At 45.7% G+C, this 14,288-nt stretch overlaps 1 protein-coding gene across 1 annotated transcript in view; it reads left to right on the top strand.

Annotated features, from left to right (window-relative positions):
• Window positions 1–14,288, top strand: part of GABBR2 (gamma-aminobutyric acid type B receptor subunit 2) — a 359,033-nt gene that overhangs the window by 148,697 nt on the left and 196,048 nt on the right. The window lies entirely within an intron of this gene.

Here is a 14,288-nt window from a genome sequence, read left to right as displayed (position 1 = left end):
TGATTGACTTCGTTCTTATTAATGGGCTATGATGTTCTTTTCGGGTGAATAGATGGTAAATTACTGAATGTTTACAGCTTTTTGATATCACAGCCAGCACCTTTCCACCTAGGCGTGCGTCTTCACAGTACATTTCTAGAAGTAGAATTACTGGGACATTTAAAACGTTCAGACAAACTGACCTCCAGAAAGCCTGTTCTAATTTCTAGTTCCTCCAACCGCTTTGAAAATTTCCACACATTTTTACAAACAGCGGATATTAGCAAATCTTAAAAAGCTTTCTCCATTCAGCGGAGTGCAGAATGGTTTCTTTTTTTTTTTTTTCTTCCTCATCTCTTTAGAGTCCCTACTTTCCTGTCTTCTTCTAGTGTGCTCTTGGTCCTTGGAGCTTCCCCACAAGATGATTCAGTCCAGGTTTGCTTAGGAGCCCAAGAGAAAAAAAGAGAAACCACTGTGAGCAGATCCTCAGGGAAATGTGTGAGGTGGGTGTGTAGGCAGACCTCTGTCAGAGGAGCTGGGGAGGACTCACCCCTTCTGTCAGTGGGGGGATGAGTTGGGGGAGGTGGAGCAGAGCAGGGCCGGGGACCCCCAGACCCGGTTTCCACGCCAGCTCTGCACTTACCTCTCCGAGGCTCTGCCGCATCCTTCCCTGGGAAGGAGAGGCCACTCCATGTGTTAGCTGTGAGACCTTGGCGAAGTCACCTCACTTCTCTGAGCTGCAGTTTCCGCCCCTATAAAATGGGGACAATAACCCTTCCCAAGCCCATCCTGCAGACCTCCTGCCAAAATCAGATGAGTCATGAATTTCAAAGAGTTTTGCAAGCTATACAGTTTATGCACCGAGAGGGATATTTTCAGAGGCGCTTGAAAAGCAGAAGTGGTCTGCAGTCATCCAAACCAGGCCAGCTTTTCCCTGACAAGAATGGCCCTCCGCTTCCCACCTCTGTTTCCCAGTCCCCAGGCAGAGGTGCAGAGAGAACTTGACCTCCAGTGGGAGCGACTCACTGCCAAACCCTGAAGAGGCTGTTGCTGGAAGCCTGCCCTTTATACGGCAGCCTCGAAAGTTCTGGAATGAGTGTGAAGCAGATTAATGATGAGGGTGGGTGGGGCCAGTCCTGTGGCCCCATCCACGTGAGACTCTGCCGAGACTTGGAGGGACCTGCTTTTTTGCAATGGAGTCTGTGGCTGACCCAGCCTGAAGGGCTCTTAGAGACATCTCCCCCAACCTCCTCATTGTACAGAAGGGGAGACTGAGGCCCAGAGAGAGGAAGGAACAAAGTTCAGGGCTTCCAAGCACCTCTGAAGTCATGAAAGATTGTTGACAGAGAAGTCAAGACTGAATCCAAGAATCTAGACTCCAGATCCAGACAGCCCATTGACTCCTTCTTTCCATCCCTAACTGACTACCTGATGTCACATGAGAACTACCTTTGTGTAGAGAGGTTTGAAAAACCCCAATCTTTGGTTTAAAGAGGATATGTGATCAGCCCCAAGCTTTGTAGATTTGCAAACAGCTAGCTGCCCTTTAGGGAGAGGTTATGGTTCCCATTTTACAGATGAGGAAACTGAGACTCACAGGGGACAGGTGCCTTCTTGCCCCGGGGCACTTGCTGGTAAAGAGCCTAGCTGAGGCTGGAAGCCTGCCAGACTGTTGGTCAGTGTTTTCTCCTTTCCTCTGACCTCACGGGGGTCAGGAGATGCCAGTTTGGTGCCACCTGTCTGTCCCCGCACGGCTGTGTGAGAGCCTTCAGCCAGGTTTCAGGACATCTCAGTGGGAAGCCTCTTTTCTAAGGACAGGATGTTGCTTGGTGGTATTGCTGGCAAGGACCCCTCTCGATTTTAATCTCTCAGCCCAGCTGACTCCTCTCTGTGCCCAAGGGCTTTGGCATCCCTCTCCCGATGTCTGGCTGCATCACTGGAGTGCAGACCCTGGAAACTCGCCAGGGGCTAACAGCTTTTCATGAGTGCAGAGGAAACTGGATTCCTTTTATGAAACTGGTCGATCAGCAGCATCAAGCACTTCTGTTCCGGAATTCTGGAAGGAATGTCAAATGAAAGCAATCCTCAAGTTAGAGGGGAATGGGGGGAAGCCTTAATTAAAACCTTAACCTACTGAAAGGGGTAGAGGGCTGAGGGTTATCCCACCTTGGAACCAGCTGCTCCTTGGAGCCCCCGTCCATGAGATTCAAAGCTAGTGTGCAGTGACCCAGAGCTGCTTCGGCCTTGGATCAGATAAGCCGATCTCTGAGCCCCACTTTGCCAAGCGGTGGCTTGGACCCCAGGCAGTTCACTTCACCTTGTTGGCTTGGGTGTACCAGATCTAAAGCTGCTGCCAGGACAGTCAGGGGTCCATGGGGAACTAGTGACCAGAAAGATGGCACTTGCTTCAGCTCTACCCTCTCTGGGTCAAAGACTTATATCAGAGGAGAGAAAGAAAGACTTGGTACCAGAAGATCTCTAAGCCCAGATCTGCCAAGCAAGAGCTTTGTGGCTCCAGGCAATTCACTACACCTCAGTGAGATCCAGTTTCCCTTGTATAAAGTAGAGATATTTATCCCCACCTCACAGGCACTGGGAGATGAGAGGGTTAGATGAAAAAACATAAATGAAAAACTTGTGCATAGTTGGAGTTCATTAAATGGACATTCTCACCTCCCCTGGTACTTGGGACAAGCCCTAGGAATGCATATCCTTTCACTCAAAAAATACGGATATGGCCTACGATGTGCCAACATCTGTGAAGGCACAGAGCCTGCGGCATGGAAGGCCAGGGAGGAGTGGACCTGGCTTCAAGGTCAGTAAGTGTCAGGCCTCCTCCTTTGAGTTCTCAACTCTGGTTGCTCATCAAAATCACCAGGTGGAAGAAAAGGTAAAAGTGGTTTTAAAGAGAGTGCTGCTGAGTGGGTGGTCCATGGGACCCGGGGTGGGGAGCAGTGGACAGGCGGTGGCCTGTGGGCTTGAGGAAAGTGTAGCTCTGGAAGTCTCTGAAAAGCTTGAGAGTGTAGGGATGAAGGAGCTTGAAGAATGGGAAGCTGTGGCTGAGCTGGGGACGGATGTAGGGACTGGGGGGCAAGCCCTGGTGATGAATGAATAGCCAGAGCTGAGTGGAGGCAGAGGTCACTAGGATTAGGGTTAGGGCTGCTGAGTGGTGTCTGTGTGTGCACCGAAGGCATAGGATAAGGCGGGGATGCGGTGGAGATGAAGTTAGTGAGCCGGGGTGGCTGAGGACCAGCAGACAGCCAGAGGCTTATTTGAGCCTATTCTCCCAGCCCCTGGTTCTGTGGTCTACCAAACCATCTGCACTAAGTTATTCTTTGGATTCCTGATCCCAGGATGCTAAACTAACCAGCTTAGTACCATTGAACAGACCTCTCAGTCTCTCTTGGCCTCAGTTTCCCCTCTGTAAGATAAGAGAGTTGGGTCGATTGACCTCTGAGAGCCTCCTAGCTCAAGGAATTTGTGGTGAAGGTTCCGGGTCATTGCCCCTGATCCTGCCGCTCCCAGGGGTGTGACCGTGAGAATTACTGAGTTTCTTCCTCTTAAAAATGGGGATAATAACGATAACTAACCCTTAGGGTGCGTGTGAGGATTGCATGTGTTCTGAAAGTGCTAAGAGGAGTGCCTGACTCATAGTAAGCACCGTGCAAGGGGTGGCAGTTATTTTTATTGTCATCTAGAATCTGGTTCCTTAACCCATGGCTGGCCGCCGTTCGGCAACCCAGGCATACGGTGGGGTTTAGTGCCTGCCCCCAGCACCAGTCCTGTCTCCTCTGCTCCCTGCAGGTGGGCTCGGAGACGCCTTGCCCAGTCGCTGGTCCTTAGTGATCTCTGCGCTGCTGGGGCTGAGCTTTCCGTAACAGAGCCTCCCTCAAGAGCTGGGACCCACTGAAGCCCTTGATCTGTCTAAGACCAAAAGGGCACCATCTGCAGAGCTTCCTCTTCAAAGCACCTGCCCTTTCAGCCCTCCATGGCCCTTGGAGCCCTTCCTTGCTTGCCAGGTCACCATCTGCCCCAACCAAAGTCTGGTCGCCTCTGGTCACCTTCTCTAAAGTTGCCACTGATATGGCTTGGAGGACATGCCCACAGCGGAGGGTGGGGGGACCCTGTGGACGAGAGCCTTTCTGTCCCCTAACCCTGTGTGCTGCCTGGCGCATATTGTTCAGTAAGGATTTCAGTAGATCAATCTCTGTCTCCTAGGCCAGATTCTTAGAGGCCAAGGCAGTGGTTTCTTTTTTTGGGGTCACTAGGATGGTGAGATGGGGGTGAGGGGGCTGCAGGAAAGTGTCAGCCCCTGTTGTGAGTCACAGGGGCCGTCGGGGAGGGGGGGGCACCCACAAAGTTGGGAAGTCACGTTCCCACAGAGCGCAGCTCGGGTCATTCTGACATCTGTTAACTGAGTTTTGTTTGGATGTGGCATTGTTTGTTGGTGGAGGATTCTACTAGAGATCTCAGTGGAAGGTTCTGGGCCAGCCACTGGAAGCAGCAGTGACCTGGGACCTGCTCGGTGGTTCTTCTGGGTGGTGTCAGGGTTGGGCACTGGGAATGAGCTCACTGTAGTTTGTGTCTGAGCTGTGTTTTTGGCTCTCTGGGATGTTCATTCTGAGTTGTCATCATTTCAGTATCCGCTTGTACCAGGATCAGGTCATCGCGTCCCCTAAAGCAGTTCTTGCGGTGCGGCCCTTGACCAGCAGCACTGGCAGTGGGAACTTGTTCCCAGCAAATCTGAGCACTCCACCCCAGGCCCCCTGAATCAGACCCTTGAGGGTGGGGCTCAGCACGCTGGCGTTGGAGAATCCCGGTGTTAGAGGAATGGGAAGCCTTCAACTGAGGCCCCTGTGCTTGCTTATCAGAAAGGAGGGCCAGAGCCAGCTCTGGTCCTTGTCCTTGGCGTTCCTCTAGGCTGCAGGGTCACCCATAGACCTGCAGATCTTTTCTTATTAGGAGGCCAGAGGGGACTCCTGACAGATCAGATTCTGACCCTGATGGTTCTACTCTACAGCCCAACTTCTATTTGAAGACCTTGCTCATGCTTTTAGGATATTTTCCTAAAATATTTTCCTATCCAGAGGTGGCTGCAGAGGCTGAGCCTAAAAGGCAGGCCTCTGAGGGGAATGCCCTGTTTGGGCTTGGAGCTCCACCCTTTGGAAGGATGGCCCACACCCTCCCTTCTCCTCTTCAGACTGGGGAGGAGATGGCAGATGCTTCCTCCTGACACTCCCCAGCAGGTCTTCAAAGCCAAGCACCCTCCCACCTCACACACACCCAGGAGCTGCCCTGGACCCTGCTCCGAGAGGATGGGGTGCTTGCCGGGGGGCCAGGGTGAGAGCCACACTCACTGCTCACCAGGGCTGTGATATTAGATAACTGTATCTCCACCCAGGCAGCGTGGACCCTGGAACACACGAGTGAGTGAGGGCCCAGAGGAGTTCCTGGAGGTCTCCAGAGGGGCAGGGAGGACGAGTCCCGGCCGTCCACCTCACAGCCCTGAACAGGGGTACTTCCCGGGGGACCCTGCACAGTCCCTGGGCCAGGTTCCCGGAGCGTGGCTGCAGCCCCATGAAGCATCCGCTGCTCCAGAACCTGGGTAGGAAAATGTATTTAATAGTTATGACATCATCTCCTGCCATTTGCGGGGTACCTACCATACGCAGGTGATGACGTTTAGTCGCCCAGCATGGTCTGTCTCCATTTGGTAGAACAGACTCAGGAGGGTGAAGTCACTTTGCCAAGGCTTCACCAAGCAGGGGCAGGTGTAGGTGTGAACCCAGGTTTTTGCCTCTCCTTGTGAAGAGAGTGGGGCATGGGCCTGGGCCTGTATCTCCCATCCATCCCACCCAACACCCACCTCGGGAGCAAGGACGTAGGTATCCAGAACAAGCAATCCAGGTCTCAAGCAGGGCTCCTCACAGTCCCTGAGATTCTGCATTCATGTCTTACGACCTTCCCAGATCCCAAATCTCAGGGCCGTCCCCCCGCATCTGCTCCTGCGAAGTGTCCCAGGGGACCCTGTCGCAGCCTTGGCTGAGCTAGGCTAACAAGGCGCTGCGTCTTGTCACGTGTGGGTCCCCAGAGCTCTTCTGGTAATTCTGGCTGTGGTTCCCCCACCCCCAGGGCCCCTCTGCCTGGCTTTGGTCGTGCCAAGGTATGTGAGCAAAGGAGTGGAGTTGGAAGGTGTAGGGAACCTTCGGGAAATGGAAGGTAGCTAGGGCAAGAAGGGAAGAATGGACCGGCGAAAGGATAGTGAAGCCCCACGTGATGGTGATGCCTCCACGTTTGGACTCCACCTGTCAGCAGGAGGAGCAGGGAGCCGTGGAAGGTTTCAGATCAGGGGTGAGAGATGGTTAGCAATCTTGAGGAATGACTGAGACGAGCAGACTAGAGTCTGGGAAACCAGCCAGAAGGTTATTGCAGGGATTCAAAAGAAAAATAATAAGACTGTAGTCACTTTCTTACATAAAAACTTCAAGTTCTGTTTATTAGTTTTTGCTTGTTTTAAAATACTCATATGATGTTTTCTAACCATGATATTGATATGGACTCAATGCAGAAAACTTGGAAAACACAGAACAAAAAAAAGAAAAGTAAAAATTGGCCATAACTACCCACTGAAAGGTCAGTGTTAACATCTATAGGCATATGTCTTTACCATTTTTTTCCCTACACATGAGTGAACTTGCCTTAACAAATACATGCTCTGACTATAGCAACGGCTTCCATAATCTTGGAACCCAGTGGGAACATTTTCCCCAGCTGGCAGATATTCTCCACCACAGTGACTTGTAATGTCCTGGCAGCTCTGGGCCTGGCGACCCCATGAAATGTCCCCACCTTTGCCACAGCCTGATATGTTTGGGTTTGCTCTTCTCCAGTCTTCTTTATCCTTTGATCTGTTCCCTTCGTGTCTTCCAATATAGTTCTGCAAATAGTCTATCCATCGGTGGTCTTCTTAATCATTTTCCAGAACGTTTAGAGATTTTTAAAAAATCTTTGACATTTTGAGGAATCTGGGATGGTACAGGAAGTGTTCTCTGTTGCTGATTATTTTTTTTTCCTAATAGCTGGTGAAAAAAAATTCTACCTTATGGATATACCATAATTACTCAAGGAAGCTCCCATTACTAAACGTGGAGATAGATACTTGCCAATTTTTCCTGATTACAAACAGCAATGCAGTAAATCCATGCTTGTATTTTTGTGTGAACATCTCTGATTACTTTTCAAGGATAAATTCCTAGAAATAACGTGTGCACATTTTACAACCTTTGTACATGTTGCCAAATTGTCCTCCAGAAAGATCACACCAATTTAGTTTCAGAGCAGTATATGAGACTACTCATTGCCAACACTGTATATTATTCTTTTTTGATCCTTGGCAATTGCTATTTTAATTTGCATTTCTTTGATTACTACTAAGACTGAATTTCTTTTTTACTAGGAATCGTTCTCATTTCTGTTTCTCCTTTTGTAAATTGGCTGTTAATGTTATTGGCACATATTCCTGTTGGAGTCTTTCTTACTGATTTATAAGTGTTCTTTATAAAGTAAGGATATCAACTCTTTGTCACAGTTGTTACAAGTATCCCCTCATGTTTCAAGTGACATTCAATTTTGTTTTTTTATGTTATTTGATAATATTAAAAATTTTAATATTTAATATAGTCAAGTTTAAGAAGACTGTTTTTCCTCACTTTTAAGTTTAGTTTGCCTTATTCTTCCCACCCCCCAAATTTCCATAAATTCACCTTCATTTTCTTCTTTACTTCTAATTGGCCCAGAATTTCAGCATGTGGCCTGAGATCAAACCTTTCTTTTTTCTGCCCCCATAGTCATTCAGTAATTCTCCAGCATTTAATGAAGCTATCTTTTTCTGACCCATTTAAAATGCCTATGCTAAATATTATCTTTAGAAAATAACATACTGCTTTTTGCATTTAATTTCCAGTTCTATATAATATAAATATAATATAAGACATGTATGTGATTTTAAATTTTCTAGTTGTTGTTCATGTTGTAAGTCATGTCCGACTCTTTGCGACCCCATGGACTACAGCACACCAGGCTCCTTTGTCCTCCACTGTCTCCTGGAGCTTGCTCAAATTCACGTCCATTGAGCCGGTGATGCTATTAATATCCAACCATCTCATCCTCTGTCGCCCCCTTCTCCTTTTGCCTTCGGTCTTTCCTAGCATCAGGATCTTTTCCAGTGAGTCAGCTCTTCACATCGGGTGGCTGAAGTATTGGAGCTTCAGCTTCAGCATCAGTCCTTCGAGTGGATACTCAGGGTTGACTTACTGTGGGTTTGACTGGTTTGATCTCCTTGCAGTCCAAGGGACTCTCAAGAGTCTTCTCCAACACCACAATTTAAAAGCATCATTTCTTTGGTGCTCAACCTTCTTTAAGGACCAACTCTCACATTCTTACATGATTACTGGAAGAACCATAGCTTTGACTATACACGGCATTTTTGGCAAAATAATGTGTCAGCTTTTTAATATGCTGTCTTGGTTTGCATTGTTTTCCTTCCGGGAAGCATGTGTCTTAATTTCATGGCTTCAGTCACTGTCTACAATGATTTTGGAGCCCAAGAAAATAAAATTTTCTAGTAGCCACATTTTAAAAAGAAAAAAGAAATCAGAAAAACTAATTCTAATAATACATTTTATTTAATGCTGTGGACCCCAAACATTATCATTTGAACATGTGGCACTAGCCATTTCAAATGCAGAGGAACCACATGTGGCTAATGGCCACCTATTAAACAGTGCACCTTTAGACTGTTTATGCATTTTTAAAATTTTGTTCCCTTGATCTAACTATTGTGGAATTGGCATCCCAGTGTTTTGAATATTCTTTCTTTGATATACTTTTATATGCAGTCTTGCTTTCTTTTTCACAGTTGTCTCTATTTTTACCCGTTATCTCCTCCTCCTTCGTAAGATTCTAAAAATGCCATTGGTGTGTTTATTTGAATTTCAGTAAATCCAGAATTAATTTAGGAGACATTTGACATCTTTATAGTACTGAGTCTATCTATTCATGAATAACTATCTCTCCGTTCAAAGCGTTTTAGGTCCTCAATACAGCTTTGGCATTTTCTTCATATAGATGTTTTTCATTTTATGTTAGGTTTATTTTCAAGTATTCTATATTTATTATTGCTTTTGGGAATGAGATCTAATTTTCTTGACGTTTTAAAAAATGGTTCTTGCTAGAATATAGGAAAGCTGTTGATCATGTTTTTACGGCTTTGACTGCCTATATCGAATTCTTATTACTTCTGGTAGTTTTTCCTCTCTTAATTTGTGTGAGTTTTTTAGATAGACAACAATGCTATCTGGAGTGAGAGAAAATTTGCTTTCTGTTTTCCACAGTTACGCTATTTTTATCTTCATAATTTTTCGTTGAGGAGGTAGTGTATAATGGTTAGAACGGAGAAACTTCCTGGATTCCAATTCTGACTCAGCCACTTACTAACTTTGTGACCTGGGGCAAATCATGTAACTTTTCCATGTTCCTGATAATGGGAATGTACTCATATTACCTCAGATATTGTGAATATTAAAATAAATGAATGCATATAGAGCACTTAGTTCTTAGAACAGTGCTCAAAAGAGTGCCCAATATATTATGGCTATTATTATTGTTACTATCTTTGCTTTATTCACTAAATATTCTAGTATTACATTTAAAATGATGATAATAGTGAATATTCTTGTCTTGTTCTTGACTTCAGTGAGAATGCTGTTTGTAAGGTATGATGTCTGTTAGAAGAACAGATATTCATCATCATTTTAAGGGATGCTTTATTTTATTTATTCAGTGTTTAAGCCAAGATAAGCACGCTGAAAAAATCCGATGTCTTTTTAGAATCTATATAAAAACTTGCACGGCTTTTTTCTTTGCTCTATTAGTGTGGCAGATTACAGGCGTAAGTTTCCTTGTGTTCATTCTGTAATGTGTCATTCATTTAACACCTGTTTATTGAGTACCTACCGCACATCAAGCACTGTTTTAGGCCCTGTGGACACATCTGTGGATGAAGCTATATCCCTGCCCTCAAGGAGCTTGCATTCTAGTTGGGGAGACACATGATTTTTAAAAAAACAGTTAAGCAAATAGACATATGGTATATCAGATAATGGTAAATATCAGGTAGAAAACTGATCTAGGGTAAGAGGAATAGAATTTGCCATGGGAGGTGGGGTGAGGTCAAGGACAGCTTCAAAGATGAGGTGGCATTTGAGTAAATGCATGCAGGCAGTAAGGGGCAAGTCGTAGGATGTCTGGGAGAACTGGTTTCCAGACTGAGAGAGCAGCGTGTGCAAAGGTCCTGATACGGGAGTGAATCTGACGGTGCTGGAACCGCGTCATGGAGGCCATTATGGCTGGAACAGAATGAGTGAGGGGAAGGTGGAGCAGTGTTTAGAGGGAAGGGGAGCTGGGGGCTTCTGGCCCTTAGAAGACATTGATGAGGACTCTGGCTTTTATCTTGAGTCAGTTGAGAAGCTACTAGAGAGTATTTGGGGTTTTATTTTTATTGAGAAGCAGTTCACATTAACATGCTGCTGCTAAGTTGCTTCAGTGATGTCCAACATGTAGCCCTACGGACTACAGCCCACCAGGCCCCTCTGTCTGTGGAATCCTTCAGGCAAGAATGCTGGAGTGGGTTGCCATTTCCTTCCCCAGGGGAGCTTCCTGACCGAGGGATCGAACCCAGATCTCTTATGTCTTACCTGCATTGTCAGGCGGGTTCTTTACCACTGGTGCTGCCTGGGGAGCCCCTCACAGAACAGGTGAGGAGGAGACGGAGCAGTTTTTAGGGGGAGGAGAGTTGGGGGGGTCTCTGGCCCTCCCAAGACGTTAGTGAGGATATATCATGTAAGATAAAATCCACCATTTTAACCATTTTATATTATACCAGCAAATAGTTTTGGTATATACACAGGACATTTTCCTCCCTTCAAAAAGGAATTTTATTTCCATTAGCAGTAACTCATTTACTGTAGCAGTAACTCCCTCCCTCTAGCCCCTGACAACCACAAATCTACTTTCTGTATCCATGAAAAGTGAAAGTGAAAATGTTAGTCACTCAGTCGTGTCCGACTCTTCGTGACCTCATGGACTGTAGCCCACCAAGCTCCTCTGTCCATGGAATTCTTCAGGCAAGAATACTGGAGTGGGTTGCTATTTCGCTATTTCCTTCTCCAAGGAATCTTCCTGACCAAGGGATTGAACCCAGGTCTCATTGCAGGCACTCTTAACCGAGTGAACCATCAGGGAAGCCAGAATACTGGTCTGTTTTTATGGATTTGCCTATAATAGATTTTTCATAGAAATGGAACCATGGAGATGTGAGGCAGGGGAAATACGTGAAAGTGACAAAAGGTATAAACTTCCAATTATAAGATAAATGAGTTCTGAGGATGTAATATACAGGATGGTAGTTGTAGTTAATAATAATGTTTTGTATATTTGAAAGTTACTAAAGAGAATAGGGCTTCCCTGGTGGCTCAGTGGTAAAAAAAAAAAACTGTCCGCCAATGCAGGAGACATGGGTTCAATTCCTGGGTTGGGAAGATCCACTGGAGAAGGAAATGGCAACCCACTCCAGTATTCTTGCCTGGGAAATCCCAAGGACAGAGGAGCCTGGTGGGCTACAGTCCCTGGGGTCACAGAAGAGTCAGACATGACTTAGTGATTCAACAACAACAAAGAAAATTCAGTTCAGTTCAGTCACTCAGTCGTGTCCAACTCTTTGCTACCCTATGAACCGCAGCACGCCAGGCCTCCCTGTCCATCACCAACTCCCGGAGTCCACCCAAACCCATGTCCATTGAGTCAGTGATGCCATCCAACCATCTCATCCTCTGGTGTCCCATTCTCCTCCCACCTTCAATCTTTCCCAGCATCAGGGTTTTTTCCAATGAGTCAGCTCTTCACATCAGGTGGCCAAAATATTGGAGTTTCAGCTTCAACATCAGTCCTTCCAATGAACACCCAAGACTGACCTCCTTTAGGATGGACTGGTTGGATCTCCTTGCAGTCGAAGGGACTCTCAAGAGTCTTCTCCAACACCACAGTTCAAAAGCATCAATTCTTTGGTGCTCAGCTTTCTTTATAGTCCAACTCTCAACAAAGAGAATAGACCTTAAAAATTCTCATCACAAGAAAAAAAAAATTAACTTTGTGACATGCTGGATATTAAGAAGAGTGGCAAGAATAAACAAAAGAACTATACAAAAAAGATCTTCATGACCCAGATAACCACGATGGTGTGATCACTCACCTAGAGCCAGACATCTTGGAGTGAGAAGTTAAGTGGGCCTTAGGAAGCATCACTACGGACAAAGCTAGTGGAGGTGATGGAATTCCAGCTGAGCTATTTCAAATCCTAAAAGATGATGCTGTGAAAGTGCTGCACTCAATATGCCAGCAAATTTGGAAAACTCAGCAGTGGCCACAGGACTGGAAAAGGTCAATTTTCATTCCAGTCCCATAGAAGGACAATGCCAAAGAATGTTCAAACTACCACACAATTGCACTCATCTCACACACTAGTAAAGTAATGCTCAAAATTCTCTGAGCCAGGCTTCAGCAATACATGAACTGTGAACTTCCAAATGTTCAAGCTGGTTTTAGAAAAGGCAGAGGTCCAGAGATCTAATTGCCAACATCCGTTGGATCATTGAAAAAGCAAGAGAGTTCCAGAAAAACATCTATTTCTGCTTTATTGACTATGCCAAAGCCTTTGATTGTGTGGATCACAATAAACTGTGGAAAATTCTGAAAGATGGGCATACCAGACCACCTGACCTGCCTCTTGAGAAACGTATATTCAGGTCAGGAAGCAACAGTTAGAACTGGACAAGGAACAACAGACTGGTTCCAAATAGGAAAAGGAGTACACTAAGGCTGTATATTGTCACCCTGCTTATTTAACTTATATGCAGACTACATCATGAGAAACGCTGGGCTGGAGGAAGCACAAGCTGGAATCAAGGTTTCGGGAAGAAATATCAATAACCTCAGATATGAGGATGACACCACCCTTATGGCAGAACGCAAAGAGGAACTGAACTACCTTCTCTTGATGAAGGTAAAAGAGGAATGAAAAAGCTGGCTTAAAACTCAGCATTAAAAAAAAAATGAAGCTCATGGCATCCAGTCCCATCACTTCATGGCAAATAGATGGAGATACAATGGAAACAGTGACAAACTTTAGTTTCTTGGGCTCTAAAATCACTGCAGATGGTGACTGCAGCCATGAAATTAAAAGACGCTTGCTCCTTGGAAGAAAAGCTATGACCAAACTAGACAGCATATTAAAAAAGCAGAGACATTAAGTGCCCACAAAGGTCCATCTAGTCAAAGCTATGGTTTTTCCAGTAGTCATGTATGGATGTGAGAGTTGGATCATAAAGAAAGCTGAGCACTGAAGAATTGTTGCTTTTAAACTGTGGTGTTGGAGAAGACTCTTGAGAGTCCCTTGAACTGCAAGGAGATCCAACCAGTCCATCCTAAAGGAAATCAACCCTGAATATTCATTGGCAGAACTGATGCTAAAGTTGAAGCTCCAATACTTTGGCTACCTGATGCCAAGAGCCAACTCATTCGAAAAGACCCTGATGCTGGGAAAGATTGAAGGCAGTAGGTGAAGGGGACGACAGAGGATGAGATGGTTGGATGACATCACCGACTCGATGAACATGAGTTTGAGCAAGCTCCAGGAGAACAGGTGAGGAGCAGGGAAGCCTGGCATGCTGCAGTCCATGGGGTTGCAAAGATTTGGACATGACAGAGCAACAGAACAACAACAGCAATGAAGGATACTAGCTTACTTTGGTATTCAGGCTTCCCAGGTTGTGGAGTGTTAAAGAATCCACCTGCCAATATAGGTGATCCAAGAGTTGAGGGTTTGATCCCTGGATTGGGAAGACCCCCTAGATTAGGAAATGGCAAGCCACTTCAGTATTCTGGCCTGAGAAGTTCCATGGACATAGGAGCCTAGTGGGCTACAGTCTATGTATGGGTTGCAAAGAGTTGGACATAACTGAGCACACACAGTGTGATAGTCATCATGCAATATATACATATATGAAGTTATTATATTATATGCCTCAAATTTATATGATATGATATGTCAAGTATGTCCCAATAAAACTAAGAAAAAAGGGGGCCATAAAATACATGGCATTTTGTGTCTGGCTTGTTTGTATATCTTCTTTGAAGAAATGCCTATTCAAATCCTTTGTCTAGTTTTTAACTGGGTTATTGTCTTTTTGCTATTG

This window comes from Cervus elaphus, chromosome 29, assembly GCF_910594005.1.
Source record: "Cervus elaphus chromosome 29, mCerEla1.1, whole genome shotgun sequence".
Lineage (NCBI taxonomy): Eukaryota > Metazoa > Chordata > Mammalia > Artiodactyla > Cervidae > Cervus > Cervus elaphus.
The sequence above is the reverse complement of the archived record's forward strand: the minus strand, read 5'-3'. Positions and strand labels throughout refer to the sequence as shown.